The 13,554-nt window shown below is 43.1% G+C and overlaps 1 long non-coding RNA gene across 1 annotated transcript; it reads left to right on the top strand.

The window, feature by feature from the left end:
- Positions 1 to 11,325: 11,325 nt before the first annotated feature.
- On the top strand, positions 11,326 to 13,343 carry LOC118618249. The gene is made up of 3 exons (XR_004957024.1): positions 11,326 to 11,347; positions 12,324 to 12,412; positions 13,330 to 13,343. It is a non-coding gene; the product is annotated as an uncharacterized LOC118618249 (long non-coding RNA).
- Positions 13,344 to 13,554: the final 211 nt, after the last annotated feature.

Raw genomic sequence — 13,554 nt, 5'->3', positions numbered from 1 at the left:
AGGGAAAGGGCTAGAGATTGCGTTCAATTGCCAACGGTCAGTGATTTAATCAATCCTGCCTATGTAATGAAACCTCCATAAAAACCCCTAAAAATGATTTTTGAATGGCTGCTGCGTTGGTGAACACCTCATGGTGCTGGGAGGGTGGCTGCAGAGAGGACAATGAAGCTCTGACCCCTCCCCCACACCTTGCTCTCTGGGTCTCTTCCTGAGTTGAATCCTTTATAATAAAGTGGAAATAGTAAGTAAAGTGTTTCCCCGAGATCTGTGAACTGTTCTAGTGAACTTTCTCATCTAAGGAAGGGGTTCAGAGAACCCTCAAAATTATAGCCAGTTGATCAGAAGTACCAGTGACAACCTGAGACTTGCACCTGACTTCTGAAGTAGGGGCAGTCTGTGGACTGAGCCCTTGAACCTGGGGGTCTGCACTAACTCTAGACAGTGTCAGAATTGAACCCAATGTCAGGATACCTAGTCTGTGTCTGGCTAGTTGGAGAACTGGTTGGTGTGGAGAAAAGAAAACCTCATGTGGTGTCAGAAATGGTTATGAGAGTGCCCTGGCCAGTTTTGCTCAGTGGTTAGAGCGTCAGACTGCGGTCCAGAAAGACCCGGGTTCGGTTCCCACTAAGGGCATGTATCTCGGTTGTGGTTTGTCCCCGGCCCTGGTTGGGTCGTGCGGGTGGCAGCCACTCGATGTGTACCTTTCACGTCGATGTTTCTATCTTTCTTCCTCTCTCCCTCCCATTCTATCTGAACAAAAAATTTTTTAAAAATGTCCTCGGGTGAGGATTAAAAAGACATGGTTGTGAGTGAAAACAGTACCTTTGTTACAAGTGCTCCTCTTTGAGGACAGAATTCTGGAACAAGAAGCACTAGGGGGTGGGAATGGGAGGGAGAGAGGGCACATTTAAGAAACTCTGGCTGTCTCTGTTCTTATTTCACTCTTGGACAAGCCGATCAAGGAAAATGGTTTTAAACAGCCAGTTTGATTTAACTTGCTGTTTATTTGAGGTTTTTGTTTTCTAAGCCAAACAAAAGCTCACTGATGCCCATTGTTTTGGGGAGCACACTCGCAACGTTGTGCCTGACTCTGTCACCAATGGGAAAGATGCAGCAGCTGGGATGCAAAAGCAACCTGCTGGCTGTCCCACTGCCACCGGACAAGCAGCTGGCCACAGACAACGCACCTCAAGTGTTCCCCAGGAGGCCCGGGGAGGCACGCATCTGGCTCAGCTTGTGCATCTGCTTCCGCAGCCGCCGCCGTAGGAGACAGGTCCACAGAGGCTGATGTCACCAGTCAACGATAGGTACATAATATTCCAAGCTAGTCACATATTTTATGCTATCTAAAATTAACATTATATTTACAATTTGTTTCTTAGACTCAGTGTGTTCATTAAGCAAACATAAGTTGACAACATATTTTCTAAACTTACCTGAAGAATTTTAAGAAACCGAAGTAAGATTTTAGATGGAAGCACTCTTGCTTTCAATGAGTGAAACTCCATGTGCTTGCGGTTGGAATAAGCCTGAACGTCATAATTCACTTTTAATATTTGTCTCTCATCTGCTTTTGCATAGTGACCAATCAACAGACATTTGAGTGAGTACACGAAGAAGCTTTGAGGTAGGAGAGACTGTGCTAGATTCATTATTTTATGTCTTTTCTGACTCTGGAAAAGAAAAATATTTTTTCTAGTTGAGTGTTCAGAAGAAATCCTTGATTAATTTATGTTATTATTAGCAAATTGTAGTCGATCAAAATGTGAAGTAGAAGAAGACTGAAACTTTGGAATAGAGCTGAGTACAGTCTTTATAAAAACTCAGTTATGCCCTGGCCAGTTTGGCTCAGCGGTTAGAGTGTGGGCCCATGGACCAGAGAGGCCCAGGTTCGGTTCCCACTAAGGGTACGTACCTCGTTTGCAGTTTGTCCCCAGTCCCAACTGGGCTGTGTGGGTGGCAACCAGTCCTGTGTTTCTCTCATGTCGATGTCTCTCTCTCTCTCTCTCTCTCTCTCTCTCTCTCTCTCTCTCTCTCTCTTCCTCCCTCTCTCCCTCCTGTTCTATCTGAAGATAAATGCAAAAATGTCCTTCGGTGAAGATAAAACAACAACAAAAACAAAAAACTCAGTTATAATTACACTCAAGTTTACATCCAAGGTGTGGTCTTCCTAGAGACCATCTAGAAAGCTGTCTGTATAGAAATTTCTAGCCTGGCCGGTGTGGCTCAGTGATTGAGTGTCGACCCATGCACTGGGAGGTCGCCAGTTCAATTCCTGGTTGGGGCGCATGCCCAGGTTGTGGGCCAGGTCCCCAGTGGGGGGCATGCGGGAGGCAGCCAGTCCATGTTCTCTCTCATCGATGTTTCTGTCTCTCTCTCCCTCTCCCTTCCTTTCTCTCTAGAATCAATAAAGGAAAACAATTTAAAAAAATAAATTCTCCGGTATCCACCCCCGCCAAGTGCTTGATATTGAACATGTACACAAACAGCATCAACTGCTTTGAGTCTCCAGTTGTTCTGGAAGAAGACATGCTTGTGCTATCAAGCATCTATATGTTGTGACGTTTTTACAGCTTCTCAAAAGCTCTTCATTAAGAGAAATGTGCACATCAAGCACAGCAACAGCCACACACACACACACACACACACACACACACCAAAAATTCAGAACATTCATGTCTGTCAACATGATTTCGGATGAGCACCAACCCAAAAACCCAAAGGTGAATGAACCCTGTCGGGAATGAAAGTGCAGGGTTCTGCTCATCCTCACCTCCCCGGCCTCCAGGGCCACTGTGTTTCAATGCATTTTTATTGGACAGACAACCGTTGTCCTAATGTGTGTTTTCTTAGCATTTTACTAGGAAGTATGGTTTCTAAATTTTAGAAGAAAATAAAATTTTCGTAATCACAGGACTCTGAATAGCAGTAACTTATTTAAGGTATGAAAGATGTATGAGATGTAGCTTTAAAAAAATCACATTTACAAAGACCATAATGACTTGTCTCAGGCTATGGTATTACAGCCCCAATGTGCACATGAATTACACAGCAGGTTTGTTTGGGTCACAGTTTGTATCATGACTCATAGATTTATTGACTCTTGGTGGAGCTGATGGATCAATTCCTTTTAAGCTGATTCCAGATACTGAACTGCTACTGACTCAGTTACCAACAACTTAGTAAACAGTATTCAAAAGCAATCCAGTCTATCATTTTTGATGCATTTAAGTGAATTTCTCTATTTGATACCAATTTTTAGAAAAGAACAAATAAAAAGGAATTTGGCAAACATACAGAGACAAAGAGAACATTTTTGGACAATTTTTCGCTTAGATTTGATTACACAAAGGGACCCAAAGACTGTGAATTGGGTTCTTCTCCATGTAAAATGGCTGTGCTCATTGCCTTTCTTGGGGATGTGTCTGGGCTGTTTGTCCAGGGTGGCCAGTGACACTTCCTTATATGAGGTCCAAGCACTAGTGGCATTTGGCCAAAAGAGATCCGAGGAATCAGAGTGTCTGGAAATCCAAGGCCTGAGCAGCAATGAGTCAGAGGTGCAGCACGAGGTCAGGAGCCCAGGAGTATTCAAAGCCTGAGCGAGATGAGGCCAGAGTCCAAGCACATCCAGCTAGGACAGTCACTAGGGTTGAAGTCCCCTGTCAAGACATAGTCAAGGGTGAGGCCTTTGTTCGTTTTCTTTCCTCCCCCCAACCCTGCACTTTCCACAAATGCACCCTCTCTTTTCTTTCTATGGTTATTCAAAACCTGCCCCTCCTTTAAGATCAGGGTCACATTCTCTCTGTCTCATAAAGCACTCCCTACTTCTTCCTTTCTTTGACTCGTGCTGTTAACCATCTGTGGAGTTCATTTCGGACTAAATCTTATGGTGTCTTCTGACATGTTCAAAATTGTTGTTTTACTGTGTCTTGCTTCCCCAAACCAGACGATAAGCTCCTTAAAGTTAGGACCTGATCAACTGTGAGAGGCCAGACCAGGAAAGCTATTTCCGGGGGTGAGGCTTGCTTACCCCTGAAGAAACCACTGGCCTGAGGTTTGTTACATTTTCCTGAATGAGGGGTGGAAGGGGTGGGCAGGATTTCTCCCAGAGCCTGAGGCAAGGGTGGAGTCTTCCAGGGTCAGCACAGCCTCACTGGGTATGGGCATAAGCTCCCGGCAGGACTTTCTCTCTATTTACCCTCTTGCCATTTAGCTCTTCAATTCTCTTTTAGCCATAGTTATGCTACCTTTTCTAGATTATAGGAAATTCTCCCTTCTTTATGAAACCTACAAATGCTCTATTTTTTTTTAAATCCTCACCCAAGGATATTTTTCTCTTGATTTTTTTTTTTAGATAGAGTGGGAGGGAGGAAGAGAGAGAGAGAGAAACATTGATGTGAGAGAGACACATCGATTGGTTGCCTCCTTCATGACCCCAACTGGGCCGGGGATCAAACCTGCAACCCAGGTACGTGCCTCTGACTGGGAATCAAACCTGTGACTCTTCTGTCTGTGGGCTGATGCTCTAACCATGGAGCCAAATGCTCTGTTTTTATTGAATCTCAATGTTGTGTTGACGTCTGAACTTTGGTAAGCCTCAAATTGTTCAGTCTTTGGCTGTCCTGACCCACTTCTTACATTTCTTCTGGTTCACCAGACTTGAATCCAGAGTTGTAGCTACCTTCCTTACTTCTTCTATATTCTGAGATAAAAATGCCAAGACAAATCAAGAACTGATCAGATGCTCTGTTTTTAGCAGAAGAGGATTTTAGCAGCTGTCTGGATTGTACAAGCCTCCTTACTGCTTGCTCCATGTTTTATCTGTGCTACTTTGGTGATCTGTAGCAGACAATTGACATCCACGTCTCTCTCGGGTAAAGCAAAATGTAATTCAATACCATCCCCAAATCACTTCTATTTCTGCCTCTCTGTGTTCCCTGAAACCTCTCCTCCAGCCTGAGAACTTTGAGTCCTTGATTAACCAACCCTCTTCTGCTCTTCCTTGCCTGTCCTGCTAATTTGGAAAGGGCATGCCCTTCTGCTGATGTACATTTCCTATCCCAGCCTTGATGAAACTGAAGAGATTGCTTTCCAACGGAGTCTATTAAGATATTTTGAAAATGAGGGGAACACATGTTGAGTCAGTTAATGGTTGAGTGCTAATATGCTACAAAAGATTGAATGGTTGGTTCTTAAACAATTAGTAAAATCAAATGGTGTGTCCTGTTTTCTGCGCTGTCCCCTTTCTGGGATGCCTTTGCTGGCTATTTGATTGCCTGGTGGTTAGAACCGATGAACCCTGCTGACTTTGGGGCAGCTCTCTGAAAACAAGTTGATGAACCGTGTAAATACTAAGCTTGATCTGGAGCATTCATAAGTGCCAAACCATTGACTCTGAGGACCCTGAACTCTTCGGTGTTTGCAGGGAGCCATGACCTTGACCTGGAATGTAACTTTTTTTTTTTTTTTTAATCCTCATCCGAGGACATTTTTCCATTTTTGGTACAGACAGAGTGGGAGGGAGAGAGAGGAAGAGAGAGAGAGGGAAACATCGACGTGAAAGGGACACATCGAGTGGCTGCCACCCGCACGACCAACCAGGGCCGGGGACAAACTGCAACCGAGGTACATGCCCTTAGCGGGAACCGAACCCGGGTCTCTCCAGACCGCAGGCGGATGCTCTAACCGCTGAGCCAAACCGGCCAGGGCTGGAATGTAACTTTTGAGCCAGTCTCTTACTGAACCATGGCCATCCCCTTGGATCCCCCCCACACATATAATAACTCCCCTCCAACTTCTTGTCTCTAGATGGGTGTTTAAAAAGAGTGATCTGTGTTGGGAGCAGTTTGAATGATTCCTGTATACCTGGACTGTAAGCAGTCCCAAAAGAAAGAAGGGGATGTTAAATGCTCATATAAAACACTCCATAGGAATGATGCTTAGATTGTTATATTCAATTAGTAGGGACTCTGTTGTTTAGAAAAGTCTTGCCAGAATACTTTTCAATATAAGTTCCACTCCTAAAAAGACACATACTCTTGATGGCTTTATCCTCCTCTGTGCTTACCACATTCACCCTAGATTAGAGGGTATAGTGGTATTATTATTGTCATTAGTATTAGCATTGACCAAACACTGAGAGCAATTTAACTAACTTGCCTAAAATCAAATCATCTGCAGCCCATGTCTCTGCTAGAATAGGAAGGAGTTGGGCATGCCTTGTTCACTCATTTGATCTACTTTTTGCAAAATCACATTTATAATAATTCAGTCCAGCACAACCACTTAAATGACCATTAGAAAACTAGCAGGTCACCGTCATGAGATGTGGTGTATAAGCACCTTGAGACAAAAAGGATCCTCATCCTTGCCTGCCTTTCTGGGTTGTTGTGGCAACTAAAAGTGCAAATGCATGTAAAAGTTCTTTGTAAGTTATAAGTTTTATTCATGTGAAGATAATAATGATGACACTATAGCATATAATGCCTGTGAGGTATTTTCAGTTTAACCAGTCATTGAGCTGAATCCTTTATGTATAATCTCATTTAATCCTCATAATAATCTTATAATATTTTTGTTATAATTATTTTCTTATATATGTAAGGGTGTATGGTATAGTTTAAATATAACAATATATTAAAGTGTTTAAGCCCTGGCCAGTTTGGCTCAGTGGTTAGAGGGTCGACCCACGGACCAAAGAGTCTTGGGTTCAGTTCCAGTCAAGGGCATGTACCTTGGTTGAGGTATGTCCCCGGCCCTGGTCGGTGTCGTGTGGGAGGCAAACAGTTGATGTGTCCCTCTCACGTCAATGTTTCTCTTGCTCTCCCTCTCTCCCCCTTTCTCTCCCTCTCTCTCCCTCACACTCTTTCTGAGATAAATAGAAAAAAAATATATCTTCGGGTGAGGATAAAAAAAAAAAAAAAGTGTTTATAAGACAGCTGTTATTTAATTTAATTTTTCAATTAAAGTTTCCAGTCAATAATATTTTGTAATTGTTTCAGGTGTACAGCACAGTGGTTAGACAGTCATATACTTACAAAGTGTTTCCCTGGTATTTCCAGTATCCACCTGGCACCATACATAGTTATTACAATATTACTGACTATATTCCCTCTGCTGTACTTTACATCCCATGCTTATTTTGTAACTACCAACTTGCATTTCTTAATCCCTTTAATTTTTCACTCATTCCCCCACTCTCCTCCCCTCTGGCAACCATAAGACAGCTTTTAGTGCTGTAAAGACTACTCTAGGCCAGTGTCACTCCAAATCATTGATGCCTACTAGAAAAATACAAAACGGAACAAGAAAACCCAAGAGGCATCCCAAATAATTCAGATCAGGCACTTAACTAAACCCTTCTCTAGCATTCAAAATTTGTTCCTCACTTAATAGGAATTTCTAAGCATCTAAAAATACAACCAAAAATTCAAAGACACAGACGAGAGTATGGTGGTTACCAGAGGGAAGGTAGTAAAGGGTAAAGGGGGTCAAATACATGGCGATGTAACCGAAGGAGATTGGACTTTGGGTGGCAAACACACAATGCAATATACAGATGATGTACTATAGAATTGCACACCAGAAATCTACATAATTTTTTAACCAATGTCACCCCAATAAGTTTAATTTTAAAAAGTACTCAAAAACTTTTAGTGATAATACATGCACTCTTAAAAATTATGTCAGTAGTGACTTGCAATTTATAAAGAACAAGAACAGGCTTATTTTCTTCTAAATCATTTTAATAATTATCCAGTGTCACACCTTTGGTCAAGTTTGTCTAGATGGTGGCCTCTTTTCTCACTCCTATGCTTCAGTATAACAAAGGCAGAAGCCTTCAAATGCAGCTAGTGTGAAACCAAAGACGCTGAGAGAGATAACCAGAGGCTGGGAAGACGAAATGCCAGCTTCTTTCAGGACAATGTTATGTCCTTTTTATAGACTAAAAACCACTCTTTTCATATTGGCTTGTCAAGGTATACATAGCAATGTGGTTCCTAAATGTCAAACAAATAATTTAATAAATTATGGTAGTCACACAATAGGTTGAGTCAATTAAAATGATTTTTTTTCAATCCTTACCTGAGGATATTATTTTTCCATTTATCTTCGGATAGAGTGGGAGTGAGGGAGAGAGAGAGGGAGAGAGTGGGAAAGAGAGAAACATCAATGTGAGAGTGAGAGACATCATCTGGTTGCCTCCTGCAAGACCCCTACCGGGGCCAGGAAAGAACTGCAACTGAAGTACGTGCCCTTGACCAGAATCAAACCTGCGACTCTTTGGTCCATGGGCCAACACTCTGACCGCTGAGCCAAACCGGCCAGGGCTTAAAATGATTTTTTAATAGGGAAAATTATAGTATGGGGAAATCCTCAGAATAAAATGAAATGATAAAAATCAGGATATAAAACTGTGGGTAGCACTGGCCGGTTTGGCTCAGCGGTTGAAGTGTCGGCCTACGGACCAGAGAGTCCTGGGTTTGGTTCCCGCTAAGGGCACGTACCAAAAAAAACCTGTGTGTGTGTCCACAAGACTGTTTTACACACACACACACACACACACACACACACACACACACTCACACACTCACACACAAGATATGCAGCAAAATAATAACAGAGGTTACCTTTGGATATTGTAGTTATAAGTTTTCCAAAATTTTAAATTATACTTTCCCTTATTTTTCAAATATTCTACAATAAACATTTATTTGTATAATAATAAGATTATGTAAAATAGTAAAGGGGTTGTATATTGTGGTTTAAACATAGATAAGTGTGTTTCTGGGAGATTATAGTTTCCAAAAGTTAACATGTAGTTTTGATAGTACTGTTTAATTGTGAATAGAAATATGTTTTGTTTGTTTTTAATGTTGCTTTTCCTTATTGTAGGTGTGTTTTAGCAGATTCCTACTGCGCCACACGGGTCAGACTTCAGGTATGCAGCACAGTGGTTCAGAACGTCCCAGCATGTTCAGAATTTCCCAGGAGTACATGTTAAAAGTATTGGTCAAATGACTTTCAGATGACTGGGGCTCAGTCTAGCAAGGAACCCTGCAGGGCACTTAGAGTTTCCTTCTATAAAGGAGATTATTTAAATCTGCCTAATGCTCCCAACATACTTCTTAAACATTCTGCTAAACATAGAACCAAACCAAGAAAAACCCCTAGGGAATAAATGTGATGAAAATAGGACTGAGGTACATTTTTATGAGCAGTTAATTGAATAGTAAAGGTTGAAAGACGTTTATTAATTGAAGATGAACGCTTGGAAACCACTTGAAATGTAAATATGGGACATGATCATAATGCAGAGGTATTCATCCCTCCCTTAGAAAATTATTTTAAAACATAATTAGAAAAACAAAACAGAACTTAATTAGATTGGTGTTTCCCAAAAGTTGGCCAGCCTCATGGAGGAGAGGGGCTTGTTAGCTAGGGCTTGTTCCCTGGGATTCTGAGGCCGATAACTACACCTGGATTAGAAGTGGCCAACACTTGGTGTGGCCAAGCTTCATCTTGGGCTCAGAGGTGTGGGTTGTGTTCCATTTTTTTTTTTTATCCTCACCCGAGGACATTTTTGCATTTTTTGTACAGATAGAGTGGGAGGGAGAGAGAAGAAGAGAGAGAGAGGGAAACATCGATGTGAAAGGGACACATTGAGTGGCTGCCACCCACACGACCAACCAGGGCTGGGGACAAACTGCAACCGAGGTACATGCCCTTAGCGGGAACCGAACCCAGGTCTCTCCAGACCGCAGGCGGATGCTCTAACCGCTGAGTCAAACCGGCCAGGGCAGTTGTGTTTCTTTTTGCTGTCAGACCTATTCCCTGCTTCTCCCCTGCTGCTAGCTGCTATTTCAGGGAACCTCACTTGTCAGGTTCCTCGCCCTCTGGCTTGATGGCCAAATGGAAGCTACTAGAAGATTGGAATGAGAAAGAGAGAAGCTATGGTACTTTTCTCCCTCTCTCTGCCTTGGACAGTGTCCCCAGTAACAACTTTTTCTCCTTTGGCGCTGGCGTCTGCCAGGTGATGCCGAATCCTGGGTTCCACTAACCCCCTCTGCTCCCTTTGCCCTTCCAGACTTAATAGCTTCCCGTTGTTGCTAATCTGTTTGGCTTCTGCACTCTTTCATCACTTACATAATGAATTCTCTATATTAAATTCCCTCCCAAATACTCAAATTGGTTTCTGCTTTTCCCACTAGACTCTGGCAACACAATTGGTATAATTTAGGATCATGCTGGGCATGGCATCCCAGCTCAAGGGAAGTAGATAAGGGAGGCAAAGTGAAAAGGTTTCAAAGCGCTATTGCACCATCAGAGACACTTGTGGCGATGACAGTGGGTAAATGCAGGAGCAGCACAAACTGGGGCTTGTTTATGCACAGAGATTTAGAGAGAATTTGAAGCATGCATCGAAAGAAAAACAAAAATTCCCTATCTTAATAATCCAGGCTTGATAGCTGATAACTGGCAGGCTGTTTATGTATCATGCGGAGAAGCCATTTATTTGCTGAAGAATGAACTTTTTGAGTCCAGGAACTTATTTTCTTGAGTAGAGAACACCCAAATTTAATAAAACTTGAACAAAGCCTGACTATAGGAGGATGCCTCCCATTGCCATGCTAAGCATGGTTGGGTAACAGAGCGTATATAATTTAGAAAACAACAACAACAACAACAACAACAACAAAACCCCACTCTGGGATAATTATTAGCTGCTTTTTACATTTTAAAATTCTCCACCCTGCATTTATTAAGTCAGGACCATAATTTGGAAATAAAAGAATTACTAGTTGCTTTAGTGTTGTCACCATTGGGAAATCCTTATGATGGAGGCAGGCACAGAACACTTACCAACTGTGCCCCACAAAGAAAGAAGCCGGCCGCCCTGCCCGATTTGGCTCAGCGGTTAGAGTGTCGGCCCGTGGACCAGAGAGTCCCGGGTTCGGTTCCCACTAAGGGCACATACCTTGGTTGGGGTCGTGTGGGTGGCGGCCACTCGATGTGTCTTTCTTAAATCCATGTTTCTCTCTCTTCTTCCCTCTCTCCCTCCCGCTCTGCCTGAAGATGGGTGCAAAAATATCATCAGGTGAGGATTAAAAAAAAAAAAAAGAAAGAAAGAAGGCAACCAGCTGAGCTCAGTATAGAGTATACAAAATCTTTGTTCAATGCATGCATACCTGAAATCAATCAGTGAGCAGGAATGAGCAATTCATTCTGTCTGGACTTAATGGTATCTTAAATTAGGCTTTGAAGAATGGCAAGGCCTTGTGAAGCCAAGAGCAGGATGGGATTTCAGAAGACCCAGGCGGTAGAGTGGAGAGTGAGCAGCAGCCAGGTGAGGCTGGAGTAGGGAGTGTTGTAAGGTGAGGCCGGCGTGGTAGGTCAGATTAAACAGTTTTGACTTTCTTTTGTGGGTGAGAGGGCACAGAAGTTTTTTGAGTCGAGGGGTGACGTGATCAGATCTGTGCTTTGCAAGCTTTCTGCAAGGATAAATTCAATAAATAATTGTCAAATTAAAATTTTGAAAGATGATAATGGAACAGCAGCTAAAAATTCTTCTGAATATAATTACAGTGCTTGAGGTTGGGAACATTTTCAAACTGGGTGTAGTTAACACCCATTGTTGGTTTCCTAGCAACCATGAATCTTTTTGGTGGAGAAATCAGAAGGGTCACTTGAATATCTCCACTTAGAATCACTCAAAGGAAAGTATGTTGCAACGGAAACCTTTCCCTCATTTGTTCCCACAGCTTCCAGGGAAGACTTGTCAAGGTCAGAAGGAAAGATTGAAGGTTGGGGTGAGGGTGGCAGCTGAGAAGCACAGGATGAGGGGAATAATTCAGTGCTCTCCGGTTTTGCATACCCCCATCAGAAGGTCTTCACAGAAAACTAAATGCAGAGGGATTTGCAGAGAGAGGCTCAGGTGACAGGGAAGGCAGGAGGTTGTCAGATGAAATCTGAGGGTGAGGTATGGATGAGGAAGAACAAGGACAGAAAGTGTGAAGGACAGAGACATCATTAGAACACTAAGCATCTTTTTAGTAATCCTCAGAACAGTCCCAGGAAGGTTGTTATCGTGAGCAAATTATAGATAAGCAAACAATGTTAAGTGGCTTAACCGAACTAGCAAGACTGGGACCTCGCCACTCCAGGGACACGGCACCAGCACAGAACTTACTTTCTCATCTTAGTCACCATTGGCCAACTTGTGCTAAGTCCTCTCTCTGCTGATTTTCCTTGATCTCTCCTTGGCATTTACTCACCTCTCACCTTCTCTTCAAACCCTGTGTAAATTATGTTCCCTCCCTCAGACCCCTCCACCCTCTACCTCTCCAGCTGCTCCTTGTAGGCGTCCTTGGCAGGCCTGTCTTCCTCTGACCACGTCTTCCTCTGAGAGGAGGTATGTCCCAGGGCCCCACGCCCGGCCCCTTCTCTTCTCACCTACAAACGCTCTGCAGCACTTCGCCTACCACCCTGGCTCTAACTTCACTCAGTGGAGCTGACGGCCTGTACATGTCGGTCTCCGCTTCCGACAGTTCGGCTGCCTCCAGTCCCACACATCTCAAGATGTATGTGGCTCTCCCACGTCATTTCAAACCCCAAAGAAGAGCCCTGAAACTGCCATCTGATTACAAATTCTGTGATGGCCCGGCCTGTGTGGCTCAGTGGTTGAGCGTCGACCCATACACCAAGAGGTCGCTGGTTTGATTCCCAATCAAGACACATGCCCAGGTTGTGGGCCTGATCCCCAGTGGGGGGCATGTAGGAGGCGGCCAATCGCTGTTCTCTCTCATCGATGTGACTATCTCTCTCTCCCTCTCTCTCTAAAATCAATAGAGAAAAACAAATTTTTTTTTTTCAATTCTGTTACGAGTTCCTCATCAGGCCACAGTGTGTTTCAGAAACATAGCCCCTGCTTGTCGGGGGTTCCTGTTAGATCTCAATGACTCAAGTCTGTGATCACAGAACCTGAAATAGCATCACACCTGAAACTAATATCAGCGTGTCTTTTTTCAAAAGGGGACAATAAGTCTCGCTGTGTAATGTGCGTTTTAGAAACTGCATCGTGGCTTTGTCCCAGACATGAGATTTGGTCAGCAAACCTCTCACTCCCACCTTTCACTATCCTGGGTGATTTTGTTCTTGATTCTATCCGGTGAGTAGGGGGGGATGAGGGAGAGAGGGAGGGAAGGAGACCCTTGTACAACAGAGTCAGCAACTGCTGGGAATGAAGTTAGTTGCCTAGCAACAGTGCCCTCTCATCACCTCACCCTAGATAACAATTTGTGATATTCCATTTCTTCCTCTTTCTTTCAGGCCTGCTCTCAGTATTTACTTTAACCAGATTTTACACATTAAAATTGGAAGGTAGGAGATGCATATAGCCTATTCTCATGATTACATTGCTAAATAATGGAATTTGCGAATCCTAGAAAAATGCACAGTTCTTCAAATGAAGATGCTATCTTTTGGCCATTATTTATTTAACTACTATTATTGAATGTGTTTGCAATGTGCCTGACACTCTGCAAAGTATTAAGT

Source organism: Molossus molossus, unplaced genomic scaffold (genome assembly GCF_014108415.1).
Source record: "Molossus molossus isolate mMolMol1 unplaced genomic scaffold, mMolMol1.p scaffold_m16_p_6, whole genome shotgun sequence".
In the NCBI taxonomy this organism is placed as follows: Eukaryota; Metazoa; Chordata; class Mammalia; order Chiroptera; family Molossidae; genus Molossus; species Molossus molossus.
Note: the sequence above shows the minus strand (reverse complement) of the source record. Positions and strands in the feature narration are given on the sequence as shown.